Below are 15,463 nucleotides of genomic sequence, written 5' to 3' on the forward strand. Positions count from 1 at the left end.
CAAGTGAATGTGCAATAATTATGAATGTGTAGTAATAAAAATAATATTCAATTAATAATAGATTGTCACATGTACTTTCATATGTTGATCTCTATTATAGACCACTGAGCTGCTCTGTAATAAAGCTGTATTAAATATTCTATTAAATTGTATTAATATTTTAAATCTATTCCTTATAATTTTTATTCATTAAATTTTTAGAAATCTTTCAAGTAATTACTATTTAATAGATAGTTCATCAAAAATTTTGTTAACCATTAGTGTTAAAGGGAACTTTAAGAGATTTTTCAGTAAAGATGGAACATAATAGTTTCAATTAAACCTTACAAAAAAGACCTCTTGAACTAATCATACAAAACAACTACATTTTGTATTTTAAACATCCTTCAAATTTGGAGATTTTACAGCAAAAAATAAAAAATTAACACAACCTTCACAGTTATACTTCAATAATATAAAGTAAACCACAATTATTTGTGGAGCAATTAGAGCCTACAGTTTTCATTTGATTCAGTATAATGCACTATTTTTTTAAGGTAAGTTTCCTTCACCATGATAGTCTCATCACGCTTGGTTATTCCCTTTCCCACCTAAAGAAGAAGAAAATGAAATTATATGTGTATGGAAGAAACACAAGGAACAAAGTGATGAGATTTCTGATGAACAAAAACTACGAAAAGTGTAGTGTGTTACCGTGATAGGCCCACCTTTTCACCAGAATGGAATGTCCAGAATGGACACCATTAATGTCCACACATTAATGAGAGCAGCAGGGAGAAAGCTGAGATAGAAGTATTATTTGAATGTATTATTCTTTCAACTTTAATTTGGACTCATTGGTTAATTACTTTACTTCTTTCTCAATAATCTCCTGCCTTGATGTCTTCTCTTTCCTATCCCTCCACATCCCCACCTCTACTAAACAGAAGCAAGGCATCCAATAAGATATCTTCCTAGAAGTGATTATGGCTCTCAAATTGGGCATTTACTAATGCCTAATATTTATGTACAGTAGCGGAGATGGGAGCTCATCACCTACATGCTTCCTATTTGCACAGTTTTGAATTTCTCAATCCAGATAGATTTCCTCTTTGTTGGAAGACCATTTTTTTTTTTAAATAAATCCCTCATGTTTCTTCACTTCCCAGTATTAACAGCCAATTTGCTTAAGTTAATTTGTACAAACAGAATAGTACATTCCAGAACAGAACAAATAGAAAATAGCTCACTCCCCAGTCATATTCCAGGACAGTAGGTAAAAACCTCTGCCTTTCATTCCTGATGAGGATTCGCTGACATCCCAAGGAAATAATCCTTTAATATAATAATCCCAAGAAATCTGCTTGGGGCTTTGCTGTGACACAGACGCGCTATATGCACAGTGGGTCTGTGATGCGCCGTCAGCCCTGGGACCTGGGAAGCCAGGGGAACTGTACAGCATGAAGCTTAAGCTGTCTGCTCTACTCACAATAATAAACTAAGTCGATTTGGGCTCATCGTGTCCTTAGTGGCCAAATTTATGGAAGTGTGGCAAGGCAACCTAGCAGCTGCCACCATGCACAGCTTGCAGACGGCTTGGCTGTCTGACTGTCCCATTTGGACAGCGTGTAGTCCTCATGGTCAGGCTTGTAAGGAAGACGAAAAGTCAGTTAAGCCTCTAATGAACCTTTTACACAAGTGTAAAAGAATAACAAAATGTCACCAAAACTTTAGAAAATCCCACAGCACAAAGAAAAGAGAAGAATCTCATTTAATAAATACAGCATCATTCTCTGGGGGAACAAGAAATAAGTCAGAGAAAAGTAGAATGAAATTGTCTTCTAAGAAAGTGGGAAAATGTGGGATATTTTTATAAAATGACTTATTTGAAAAAAATTATTTCTAATTGTAAAGAGTCAAAGCAAATTTAAAATGTATTATTTGAATAAAATACTCAAGGATTAATCCAGAATGTCTAATAAGGTTCTAACAGAAAACCTAGAAAATGAAGAGAGAAAAGGACAGAGAGAGAGAAGAAGAGAGAGAGGTCAGAAAATGTAGAGATAATGAAATATTAAGCAATGTAGTATTTTTTCACAAAGCTGAGGAAAAATATCAATGACCAGACTGAAAAGACCCCATAAAACATTAAAGTGAAGGAGCTTAATTTCTAGAATTATTATCACAAGATTTTAAAACTACATGGACAAGATCTTCAGTGTAAATGCCATATAACCAGATCATTTTTTTTTCTAAAACTAAATGAAAATGAGGTTCTGAGTAAACTTTTCATAACAGTATTGAGTGTTAAAAGAAAATGTCACAATTTCTAAAATTTTCTGAGAGAAAAATTATTTGGAACATGACATTATATATTTAGTTAAATTATCCATCAAGACATTTGAAGAAAGCTGTTACTATAAATCATAGGAAAAAAATAGGGAGAAAAAACAACTTGAAAAAGTTAGAGAACATGTAAAGAAAAAGCTCATAAATAAGCACCAGTTTCCAGGTATACAGACTTATTATATATTAATATATGATTCATATTAATTAACATGTTTCACTCATAAAATAGATTACCTTTCTGGCTAGCCACTGCTGCCTAATACTAGAAAATTTAATTACCATGGCAACAACAATTTTATGATTTGGCATATAGTTTCTATAGTTCAGGATGTTGGGAAGGACTTGACTGGGTGTGTCTGGCTTTGAGTGTCTTGTGAAGCTTCAGGAGAATGATAGGTGAAAAGTAGGGTACCTGGAGTGGTCTGGGCCTGTCTGGCTCCCAGACTTTGTGTTTCTCTATGTGGTCTCTCCATGACCAGTTGGGGTTCCTCAGTGTCTGGTAGCTTCAGGACAACAGAACTGCATACCCAGTGACTCACTGGTTCAAGTGTTACAGCTCACAAAGCAGAAGTCTCTTCACTTTTTTCTGACTCAGCCTTAAAAGTCATACATCATCACCCTGACTACATTCTGTCTATCACAAGATTCAAAAGGCAAGGGACTTGATTCGACCTCTTGTTAGGGATTCAAGAGGAGGGCTTTGGGCATTTCCTCTTGACAGGGGAGAAGTTCTTGGAAGATAATTTAGAATGGAAATATTGTTGCAATCACCTGTGGGAAAAACTGTCTGCTACATATACATGATATTTTTTTTAATAAATGAATTTACAGAGAAGAAAAATATATACTTGGAATTCAAAGATGTGATAACAAATATAAAAATCTCATTAGATTATATGGAGAGTAACATTCAGAACACAAGTTGAAAGTAAAGAAAGAAGACCAAGAGATGGAAGATCAGAGCTAAAGAACAATTAAAGGGAAAAATGATGAGGAAAAAAAAAATGGAAAAGAGGGCATATCAATAAAAAAGTCACCAGAATAAACAGAATGGTATAGGATTGAAGAATGAAAGAGCCTGGTGTGCATCCTGCAATTTTAATAGAAATGTACAAACACAAAAGAACAATACCATGCATTTTCAGAAATCTGGACAGACAGAAGATTCTGCAAGCCCCCAGAGAAACACAGAATCATGGGTCTTATACAAAGATCAGGCAACAGAAATACTGCAGATTTCTTAACAGTGATACTAGTATGAAGAAGATGATGGAGTGTTGTATTCTATATTGTCAAGAAAAAAAAGAACTCAGCCTTGATTTCCGTGTCCCACAAGAAAGTGCATGTGCATTCAATATTTGGATTTCACATCAAAATCAGAGTGAAAAACAATGAAAAATAAAAAGCATACTAAAGATTGTGATAAAAAAAATCAGAGGCTAACAGCTATTTATATGAGCAAACTTTGAATCTTAAACAGTCCCATTGAAAACATGTAAGAAGGTTCTGGGAAATTGTCTTCAGAAAGATGAAACCTATTTAGCCTTTGCAGCTTGAGAGGAAATTAAGGCAGTGGTGGAAGAGTTTATGGTTGAATTTAAGGGGGAAAAATACAGAACGTAAAGAATTTAGACAATTTATATTTGTGAAGAAAGGAGAAAGTAGAGTAGTGTCAAAGACATTGTGTTGGCAAGGAAAATTAACCATTGTGGGACTGGAGGATTAGAACCAAAATCAACTCTGTGTTTTTAAGAATCTACTTTAATCATATTTACAAAGAAAGGTTGAAAATAAGATTTAAAGTAAAAAAATATTTTTCTCCTAGGTTATTTGGCCTAATTACTAAATTGATATTTAACAGGTTAACAAGAGAAAAACAAATTTAATTTTGGATGTACCAGGGAGTCCTAAAGACATGAGGTTCAAAGAAGTGACTGAAGCAAACTGCTTTTATACCTTTTAGACGAACAAACAATACTTTTTCAAGAATTGGCAAAAAACAAAGAGGCTTGGGCTCTGGGTAGTAAATTAATGAAGAAGTAGCAAGATTTGTTTATAAAGCCTTCTTAGTCCTGAATATATAAAGCTGAGCTGATGACTGTGGAAAACAAAATTGGTTTAGTAGCTGAGTGGTAAGAGATCAGCAAAGGGAGAAAAGAACTTCCATTAGAATGAGAATGAAAAGAACAAAAAGGATCAAATTGAAACACATTTCCCCACACCCCATTAACCCAGCCTCCCAATCCTAGGAATAGATCAGTCCAATAAAATTGGCTATGCTTCATTTATCTGATGGAAAGTGTTAATCTTCTCTTTAAATAGATACGTTAGACAGTATTTGTTTCATTTGCTTTAATAGAAGCAGCATTTTCCCCAATGATTGTATACTTCCCTTGCTGGAAGTCAGTGTATCTATTAAGTGTGTGCTCAGTTGCTCAGTCATGTCTGACTCTTTGTGACCCCATGGATGGTAGCCTGCCAGGCTCCTCTGTCCATGGGATTTCCCAGGCAAGAATACTGAAGCAGATTGCCATTTCCTACTTCAGAGGATCTTCCCGACTCAGGGGTCCGATCGTGTCTCCTGAATTTCCTGCATTGGCAGACAGATTCTTTACCACTGTGCTGCCTGCGAAGTCCATATCTATTAAGGGAATACCATAATATTTGGAGTTCAACAGAGGCTAACCTGTTTATTACTCACTGGAGTAGCGCTTAGGTACCCATAGTACTGGTTCTGTTACCATAGAAAGGTTTAAGATTGCCTTTTTCAATTCATGAGTTCCAAAGTTTGGGACTTAAGTCCTCAACACTGAAAACAACTTGGGGTGTTGATATAGAAGCTGTTTTTTTTTTTTTTTTTTAATGATTTCTTGTCCAGTTCTACCACTTTTGTAATAGACCTTTATGGACAAAGGAGCTCAAGTTTGTAATTTAGTTGGTATTTCAGGTAGAGTTTTCTGGTGGCAGAAGAAGCTAAGTATCTGGGTCCAAAACATCCTGATCACTTAGGTGGGAAACTTTTATATATCTTGCGGCTGTATAATAAAGACATTGTGTGTGTGCTCACTCAGTCCTGTCCAATCTGTGATGCAATGGACTGTAACCTGCCAGTCTTCTCTGTCCATGGGATTTCCCAGGCAAGAATACTGGAGCAGATTGGCTTTTCCTCCCACAGGGGATTTTCCTGACCCAGGGATCCAACCTGTGTCTCTTGTGTCTTCTGCGTTGGCAGACAGATTGAAAGATAGTGTGATTCAAAAGCAAGGTCGGAAAAGAAACTATAATTTCCTAGACCTGAGAACTCAATGCTACTAGTAATGCTCGTATCCTACTAATTATCTCTACTTTTCATGTACTCCTTTCACTTAGTAAAAGCAGAACAGATTGTGGAATATCTGATACAGGAGGTCTGAAGTTTGGCTTTGGCAACAATAAAGCTTATTTTTATCATCTGGCTAAGTTTGTGCATATTTTGAGGTCATCTGTGTAGAGTTTGGGGTATTGGACAGTCTAATCAAAGGAGCATCTGAGAAACCCCAAGTTGTACAAGGTTGACTTGGCATTTGGTGATTTGGCAAACATCTGCACCATACAAGGTAGTCCTGGGGTCACTTTTCATCTCCTTGGCAGGTTGGAAGATGCCATCTATATAACTAAGCCACAGAGTTTGGCTATAGTGCTGCCCTGATATGTCACCCAGGAAAGGTCCAGTGGTGGGTCTGTTTTCAACACCAAGGAAAAAGTTTTCACCTATTGTCTTTATCAGGGCAAGGAACAGCCTTGAGTATCTGTAGAGGTTTTTCTGAGTCCAGATAACTCACTAGAAAGAGGCAGACTGCTGTTCTAGCCATGGAGAGCATACCCTGTTCCCCATCTTCCATACTTAGTCCACTACATATTCACATTGGCAGGAATTAAAACTAGTTCAGGTTCTTTGGTACTATAGATGTTGATATCAGAGTGATTATTTAACATGACCAGAAGTCAGTAAACTGACATAAATGGGCATTTGGTTTGCCCCTGACCTGTTGAAAAAAAATTAATAAGAGCAAGGCACAGGTTGAAAGAGAGCCCATAATAGAAGTATAGAGGGGGAATAGATGGAAGCAAGCAACCTCTAGCCAGCCTTCTAATAAATGATTCATTACTGTGGGGGGAAAAAAGTGTTCATTAATAAGAAAAGGTACTTTTGCTTTGTTTTGTTGTATTTATTTTTTGATTTGTGTATGGGGATACTTTAAAGGCAGGGAATAGTTGAAAGTGAAATTTTTTGATCCCTAGATCTAGGGGAAAGTTGTCTGCTTCACAACACCATCTGCTTCTGGATACTGGGAACTAGATCTGGAAAAGCTAACTTTAAGGTCGCTTGTAGATATTTTCTCCATGTTGTCCTGGTGATGATGACCTGGCTGTATTTCGATCTGGCTTGTATGAATCCAGGAGGATTTTTCTTGTTATGATGGCAGAGTAAGTGGTTAGCAGTACCCCATAAGGTCCTTCCTAACTGGCTGACAGTGCATGCTTTCCTCTAAAGACCTTGATGTACACCTAGTTTCCTAACTGAAAGGGATGGCAAAGCTTGTCTATCAGTGGAAATCGTGCCCTTTTCACCTGTTGGCAACATGCTCCAAGTTACTAGTTAGTTCTTGTATTGAGCTAGTCCTAGTGTCAGAATGTTCATGTAAATTCCCACAGTGTTCCCTTAACCCAATAATAGGTTTAGTGATGCCAGTAGGCATAAAAAGGACTTTAGGAAAAATCTGTTAAGAAACTGGACAAATGACCAGAAGCATTACCCCTGACCCTTATAAAGTTTCAAAATGTTCCAAATAGGTGACATGGATTAACCCCTTTGGAAATAATGTTTGGACACCAGATGCCACAGTGTCTAATTGGCATGAGAAATATGTTAAGGGTATATCTGAGAGGCAGAAGGTTGTCCTAAAATACCTGCAGCAATTCCACTATTTTCATGGCAGTAAAGATGAAAAGCTTTGTCAAAATTAGGTAAGCCGGGAGTGAGGGGTATGGATAATTTTAATTTTAAGACTTCAAAGGGGATTAATACCTCTGATACTCAGGAAACTGGCTCCACATGGGAGGAGGGCATTGGAAGTTTAGCAAGGGCAACAAGATGAAGAATCCATTAGCTGTGGGGACTCTGCTCAATATTATGTGGCAGCCTGGATAGGAGGAGGGTTTGGGGGAGAATGGATATACATATATGTATAACTGGGTCCCTTGGCTGTCCACCAGAAACTGCCAACAGCATTGTTAATTGGCTATACTCCAAAATAAAATAAAACTTAAAACAAAACAAAAACATTGGCTGCAGTAACCAGTTACTCCTAGAAATTTATGTAACATTTCATTAGGGAGAGAGGGATGGACAAAATTGATCAAGGAGTCTTGGGGTGAGCATTTAAATGCACCATATCTCAATCTCATGTCCTTCATAGATAACAGTTTTGCAACCATCAAAGTTTAGTTCAGGAGGCTTTATAAACTAGTTCAACTAGTAGTGTCCTTAGATCACTGGAGATCAAACAGAGTTCCACAAACTCAGATAGAAAAAGCGAGCTAGATATCACAACAAAATATAAAATTATGCTGAAGAGCAGCTATATGTCCTTAATAAATGCAGATATATATCTGTATATATATATATATATATTTTTTCTTTAAGGGAGTAATGGAATTGTGTGTTAATTTTTGTTATTTTGATGGAACAGAAGGGAAACAAGAATGTAATTTTGGATCTGTTAAATGTGAAATGTCAATGACACATCTCATTAAAGACAGATGCATATTTAGAGCCGAAGTTGAGAGTAGAGGATTGAGTTAAATATATACATTTGAAGGTCAGTGTCACATACATTTCATTTAAAGGAAATGAAAGTTGAGTTTTAGAAGGGAACTGAATAGGAACAAAATACACCACCCCAAAATACGCCTCCTTGGCTTATTATTTTAAGCTGATTGTTTTTAAGAAACAGCAGATATAAGTGAAGCTCCAAAAGCTGAGTTCAATTCACCCCCACTCAGCATATTTAAGAAGCTGGGAAAATTCTGAGGGGCTGCACATGTGCATGCTCACTCAGTTGTGTCCGACTCTTTGCGACCCCATGGACTGTAGCTCGCAGGTTCCTCTGTCCATGGAATTTTCCAGGCAAGAATGCTGGAATCGGTTGCCATTCCCTATTCCAGGGGATCTTCCCCACCCAGGGACCGAACCCTTGTCTTTTGCATCTCCTTCACTGCCAGGTAGATTCTTTACCACTGAGGCTGAGGTGGGCCATTTTTCCTGTTTTTTTATGGTGGGGGTAAGGAGTTCTCTTACATACCAGCTGAGGAATGATTTATTCAGATGTTTGATAGAATTTATGCTTCGAGTTTCTGCATAGAATATGTCATTATAAAATACCTAAAGCTTTCCAAAGTAGCAATATGTCAACACGAAACATGAAACCACTGTGGATATGCACTTATAATTCCGTAAGGTATTAAAACACTTAAAATATCAGCAATCAGAGATTAGGATGCTAATTATAGGCCCCCAGGTATCTAAAGTAGCTGAAGTTTGCTATATTAACTTCAGGACCCATGGGAAGGTCCCAGAAAATTGTATGTAATTGACTTAGGTTATGGTATAGGCTTCTGGGCTTTTTAAAATCTCGCCAGGTATTTCTAAGATTGAGCTAAGGCTTTGGAGATACATGCGATTTTTGAGACTAGGAAGAGTTCATGTTTAAAGTGATACTTTCTCCAATTTAATCTGTAAATTCACTGGAATACCAATAAATTTTTTAGCAAGATTTTTGGTTCTTTATTATTTGTTCTACTTTTTAACAGAAAGTAACCTGCTGTTGTAAAACTACATATGGTTAAGGACCAAGAACCCCCAAGACAATTTTTTAAGACAGATAAGGAAGGGTACTTATTTCAACTGATATTAGCAGTCGTTTGCAAAGCTTCAGAAATTGAGTGAATGTTCAATTAATAGTAATATTATTATATTGGTGCCAGAAGGAACAAAATAGAGGGATCAAAAACATATCCTTGGTTATATAGAAAATTTTGTTTCTTGTCCTCCTGGAAATGTCCTGAGAGGCAGGCCAGCTGTGACCGCGGAGACTCATCCTTGGGCCGGCAGCATGTCCATGGGTGGCCACAACCCTTCCTGGGGGCTCTCCAATCCTGCCCCTGCGCCTCACCGCCTCACAACCTAGGAGCAACAGCCAAGGTGTAGAGCGGGCCTGTGCTGGCCCACGTGGGCGGCCATGTGTGGCTCATCCTAGGAGGTAGTCCAGTGGGGATCTTCCTGGTTCTGGCAGTTTGGAGAGAGTCAGAGGAGGTGGACCTCAGGGGCAAGGCAGCTCCTCTGGCTGGATGTCTGTGGTCTAGCATGATTCAGGGGCACCATGTCCCATCACTGGCTTCTGGATGCCAGAGGCTGTGAAGGAGAGTTGACTAGGATGATGCTGAAGATCAGAATGGTGGCCAGGTTGCTGAGAAAGTCCAGCTTGGCATGCCTGGGGTGGGGCGGGGGGTTGTTGAGGTTGTACTTAAGGAGGAAGATCAGCACCAAGCCCACACAAGTCTTAGCATCAGCTAACTGGAGGAGGTGAGCTGGGGCCCTGCTCTATGATGGTCTTCAGCTTGGAGGTAGTCACCATCAGCAGCCTGATGCAGCATGAACATGGCCTTGGCCATGCTGTTCTGTTTACATAATGGTTAAAATAAATAAATAAAAAAAGCATATCTGTGCTTATACGGAAGGGCTTCCCTGGTGGCTGAGAAGGTAAAGAATATGCCTGCAATGCAGGAGACCTAGGTTCAATCCCTAGGTTGGGAAGGCAACCCACTCCAGTATTCTTGCCTGAAGAATTCCACAGAAGAGGAGTCTGGAGGGCTACAGTCCATGGGGTCACAAAGAGTCAGACATGACTAAGTGACTAAGCAGAAAAAATTTCAATGAGTTGTAATTAAAATCTGTGGTTTATTAAATATGTATTGTAAATCCTTCCTAGAAAAAAATTAGATCTGTTCCTAACTGCACACCCATACACACACACACACACACACACACACACACACAGAATATCCAGATGGTAAAGGTGAGCTACATGTCAAAGAAAGCTTTAATTATATGAAAACATAAGGATGACTTTTGGTTAGGAAATATTTCTTGAATAAAATGCAAAAAGGAATAACTATAAAATAAATTATTAATAAATTTAAGTACATTGAAATTAAGTACTCTCTAGGACAAAAGGAACTACTGCCAGTGTTAAAAGAAACTTCCCAGACTAAAAGAAGAAACTTGTAATTATATAACCAAGAAGCTATTAATATTCAGGTATATAAAGACTTTGTTACAAATTGAGAATAAAATGACAGAGCAAGAGAAACAAAGGGAAAAAAAAGATATGAAAGCGCAAAAGAGATACTTGAAATCACCTATGAAAATTCAGTGAGAAAGTGTGTCTCATTCAAAGGAATAGCAAGTGTTAAAGCAGGAAATGGACAAAACTCAGCATGTTCAAGAAACAGGGAGGTCAATGTGAGTTCAAGTGGTTAAAGGGATAATGGAAAGAGCTGAGGCCAGCGTGACAGGCCAGGACTACGTCAGGATGAATGCTGTGAACAATGGTAAGGGGTTTAGACTGTATTCTAAGTGTGATGAGAAACCATGGGTGGATTTTGAACAGAATTATGGCATGTACCGACTTGTATTTTTAAGTGATGCCTCTTGTTAGTGGGTGGAGAGTAGGATGGAGATAGAGGTGTGGAGGCTAGGTGGACAATTTAGTGACAGGTTATAGTGACTTGTATTGGAATGGCAGTATAGGGGATGTGAGAAGCAGTTGGAGATATATTTGCAGTCCAAAAGGATTTGCTTATGAAATAAATGGGTAGAATTGGGGGAAATAAATCAATGGCCTCTAGGATTTTAGTTTGAAAACCTGGCTAGATAATCATGCCGTTTACTAAAATGAGAAGTGAGAAGTGTTGATTTGTGGGAAAGGTAGAGATTAAACATTCAGTTTGGGATAAGTACTATTACTCACTTTGCAAAAATATAAAATATGGAAGGAAAAGATGCACATAAACTTCAAGATGATTATATGTATGAAGGTGTAAGGAAAGGAATGAAAGAACAGAGAAGGCTTCAACAGATGAATTACAGTTTATTTTAATTTTATTTTCTTTCTTAAAGCAAAAAGAATCCAACATAAATTTGCAAAATATTGACATTTATAGAACCCTGGTGCTCACTTTTTGCTTTATTATTCTCTGTGTTTTTCTTTATATTCCATTATATTGGCATCCATTTCCTTTGGGAGTTATAGCCAGACTTAAAAGCCAAGTGTTTTTGGTGGGTGAATGTGGTGGGGTCAGAGGGAAGGTAGGAAGATATCAAGATAAATTATGCTAACTTTGAACTGAGGAATAATAATCATAGGAAAATACGCATATCAAAACTGCACATTTCAATGTATTTTCACAAACCAGTTTAAACTTAGAATTCTTTGAATTTTTGTTCCCTCTTCTTCATTTCTATTACATTACTGTCATATACTTTATTCCAGCATTCAAAGATACTATTATTGTTTTGTATATTCAGTAGTCATTTATGTTTACCACATAATTGCAGTTCTGATATTGTCAGTCCCTTCATAAGTTTTCTTTGACGTCGTTTTCTTCTGTAGAAATTTCAGTTTAACATTCCTTTAACTGAATGCCCCTTGGGGTAAATACCCTTAGTTTTTGTCCAAAAACACATTTATTTCACCTTTCTTTAAGAAGCCTATTTCTGCACAGTGTAGAATTTCAGGTAGCTTGTTGTTTTTGGTAAGATGTCGTTCCATCACATTTTGGCTTCCATCATGTCTTTTCAGAAACGGGCAATTAGACTAATACTTGCTGCTTTGAAGTTAATGTATCTTTCTTGCTTCTGAAAACTTTTAGTCTTCTTTATGTTATCAAATTTCAAAAATGTGACTATAATGGGTTTATTTGTTGTTTTACTTTTATTTGAGCTTCCCTGGGGGCTCAGTCAGTAAAGAATCTGCCTGCAATGCAGGAGACCCGGGTTCAATCCTTGGGTTTGAAAAGATCCCCTGGAGAAGGGAATGGCAACCCACTCCAGTATTCTTGCCTGGAGAATTCCACAGAAGACGAGTCTGGCAGCTACAGGCCATGCGATCGCAAAGAGTCAGACATGACTTAGTGACTAACACTTTATTTTTATTTACTCTTTCAGAGTTTCTCAGATCTTACAAAATCTGCTTCTTGGTATCTTTCACCAGTTTTTAGAAATTCTTACCCATTTTTTTCTTTCAAATATAATTTCATTCCATTCTCTTTTTTTTCTAGATAATCAATTTCATGTGTGTTGCAAATTTTGAGTTTATTTCACAAGCATCCAATGATCCTATTTTTTTTCATGATTTTTTTCTTTCTGAATTTCAGGTTTGCATTATCTATATACTTAACTCTAAGCTGACAATCTCTTTTTATCTTCCAAAACATGAATCTTGTGTTTTACTAACCTAATCTGCTGTAAAAACTCTATAGATTTATGAATGTTAGATATTGTATTTTTGGCTTAGAAAGCTCTTTTGATTCTTTTCTCTGTTCTTTCCATCTTTTCCTTACATTTTCAATACTTAGAATTTAAGGTTTAAATTTAGTGGTCTAGGGCCATATTCATAACCCCTGATTCTGCACATCCATTGTTTTTGTATTTTATGCACACACACACACAGACACACAGACATGAACAAACGAATTTGGGAGGGAGGGGGATTGACAATAGCATTCATAGCCTTTTTCAGATTTCCATTTCAGTCAGTACTTTAAAAAATGCAACGACTGTAAAGATCCAAACCCTTTTTCATTTTCCCCTCCTTGCCTACAGCTCCTAGAGACAGCAGGCAGTTGCCTGGGCTGGTCCTTCTCCTTTGGGCATCCAATTATGTACTTGTCACTCTACAGTTTTCAAGATAAAAGCATCTTTAAAGCCTTAGAAACCCAACAGCTTCAAATACTGCCTCTGTAGCAAAGTCTCCAAAACTTCTAAGTCCTAACATGGCACACGTAGAATTCTCATTAGTCTCTAATTTAGTTTAGTTCAATCCAATTCAAGAAATAATTATTTAAATAAACTCCTTCTGTGAATACGTATCTCTAGGCCTCTCCTTCTCTTCGTATCATTGTACCTTTCTTGATTAAAAGGAGGAAGGAAAGATTGTCAGCCGCCAGTGTTGCTCATTAAGAAGAGATGATCACTCTTCATTATTTCTTCTCTGATTTCTGTAGACCTTTTTAATCAAAAATGGATCTCTTGGTTTTAAATATTTTGCACATACTTAATCTTTTTAGACATGTATTTGTGTTCACTGTGTGTGCTCAGTCGCTCAGTTGTGTCTGACTCTTTGTGGCCCCATGGACTGTAACTCTCCAGGCTCCTCTGCCCATGGAATTTTCCAATTAAGAATTCTGGAGTGAGTTGCCATTTCCTAATCCAGTGGATCTTCTTGACCCAGGGATCCAACCTGCATCTCTTGTGTCTCCTGCACTGGTAGGCAGATTCTTTACCACTAGAGCCACCTGGTTAGACATTATTTACATATATTCCTTTATTATAAATATAAGATGCTTAAGAAGACTTCAAGTTGTGGAGAAACATATAGTGTGAAATGTTCAATCTCATTTTCACACCACAAGGGAATACTTTGCATAATTTAGTGAGTTTCAAAACTGTAAGAAGGATGATGCCAGGCTTCTGAAAGAATATAAACTTTCTCTGAAATATTTCCCCAATAACTCTCTTTAGAGAGGAAAACTAATACATAATTAGGAAATAACATGTCTACTGTGGGTTATGCATACCATTTAAGATTGTGAAGCAGATAATGCCCTAGAACAGTATGTTTATAGAAAACTTAAATAAATGCCTTCAATGTAATCTTGGTATCTTCACAGTACTGGGAAAGAAATGTATGAGTTGAGACACCATGTGACCATGAATTGGCATCACTCCTTGCAGGAGATGTCTTCTAGAATTTAATAGCACTCTCTGCTAAGAAGTCCAATCTGCTGCAGGGTTTTGAGTAATTCCCAAAAGCTTCTAAGAAAGACCCCCCCAAGTGCAAGATAATCCTAAACTGAACTCACCAGTTAAGGTGACTCAAAAGCACAAAGATAACTTTCAGTAAGCTGAACTCTCAGAAGACCAAACGGGAAGAGGAATCTTTGGTTTTTGAATGTGGGCACCCCCTGGAGTTTGTACACTTGAAGGAACTCTCTAGAGACTCTGTCAAATTCGGGCATCAACCACTTAACTTTTTTCTGGATCCTAAATTATTTAGGCAACATTGTCTATCAATCACTTAATCCTCTATACTTGCTTCTGGTCCCAGAGAGAAATTGTTCAGAAAAGTGTTTATTAATTTGAATCATCTGTATGGGGTATTTTTAAACTATTATATTTGGTTTTGCAGTCCATTCCATTGATAAGCTTTATTTCTCATCCCCATTTCTATTTTTTGGAGGAAAAATTGTTTCATTGGTATTCATAAAAAATTATGTATATTTTTCTCTATACATTTTTCTCTATTAATAGGAAAATAATGTCAACCTTACTCTGTAAACTTTGCACACTCAAGATTTGCAACTCCTGTCATCCTTTTCCCCCCTACTTTCAACAAAATGTGTAACTACTTATTTATTTCTGGCCAGATTTCATTTGCTGTAGTATGCTTTCAGCTGCATTCTGGTGTGAGACCATCTTCACTATCTTTTTTAATTGGATGCAAATTTAAAGTTACTTAATTCAGTGCCTTAGCTTCCATTTGATATTATAATATCAAATGTTTTATTATGTTAGTCACTAGAGCAATTAGAGCAAAATGCTAATGATGATGGTACCAGAATAGTATAGCATATTTGCCACATGCTGAATTTTTTAAAAAACAAATATAGAATATATTGGCTGTTTGAAAGAACAGCAGGCATAAAATTGTCACTGTATGTTAGAAAATCTATTCAACAGTTTCTGATATTTTGAAGTTAATGAACACACACAAATGAGAAATTGTTAAATTCAGATAGTGCTTCTTATAGTCCT

General features: G+C 37.0%; 1 protein-coding gene across 1 annotated transcript in view; it reads left to right on the forward strand.

Annotated features, from left to right (window-relative positions):
- The window catches only part of CDH10 (cadherin 10), a 185,071-nt gene that overhangs the window by 113,426 nt on the left and 56,182 nt on the right, over positions 1 to 15,463 (forward strand). The gene's annotated exons all lie outside the window — the stretch shown is intronic.

This window comes from Dama dama, chromosome 25, assembly GCF_033118175.1.
Source record: "Dama dama isolate Ldn47 chromosome 25, ASM3311817v1, whole genome shotgun sequence".
Taxonomy (NCBI): Eukaryota; Metazoa; Chordata; class Mammalia; order Artiodactyla; family Cervidae; genus Dama; species Dama dama.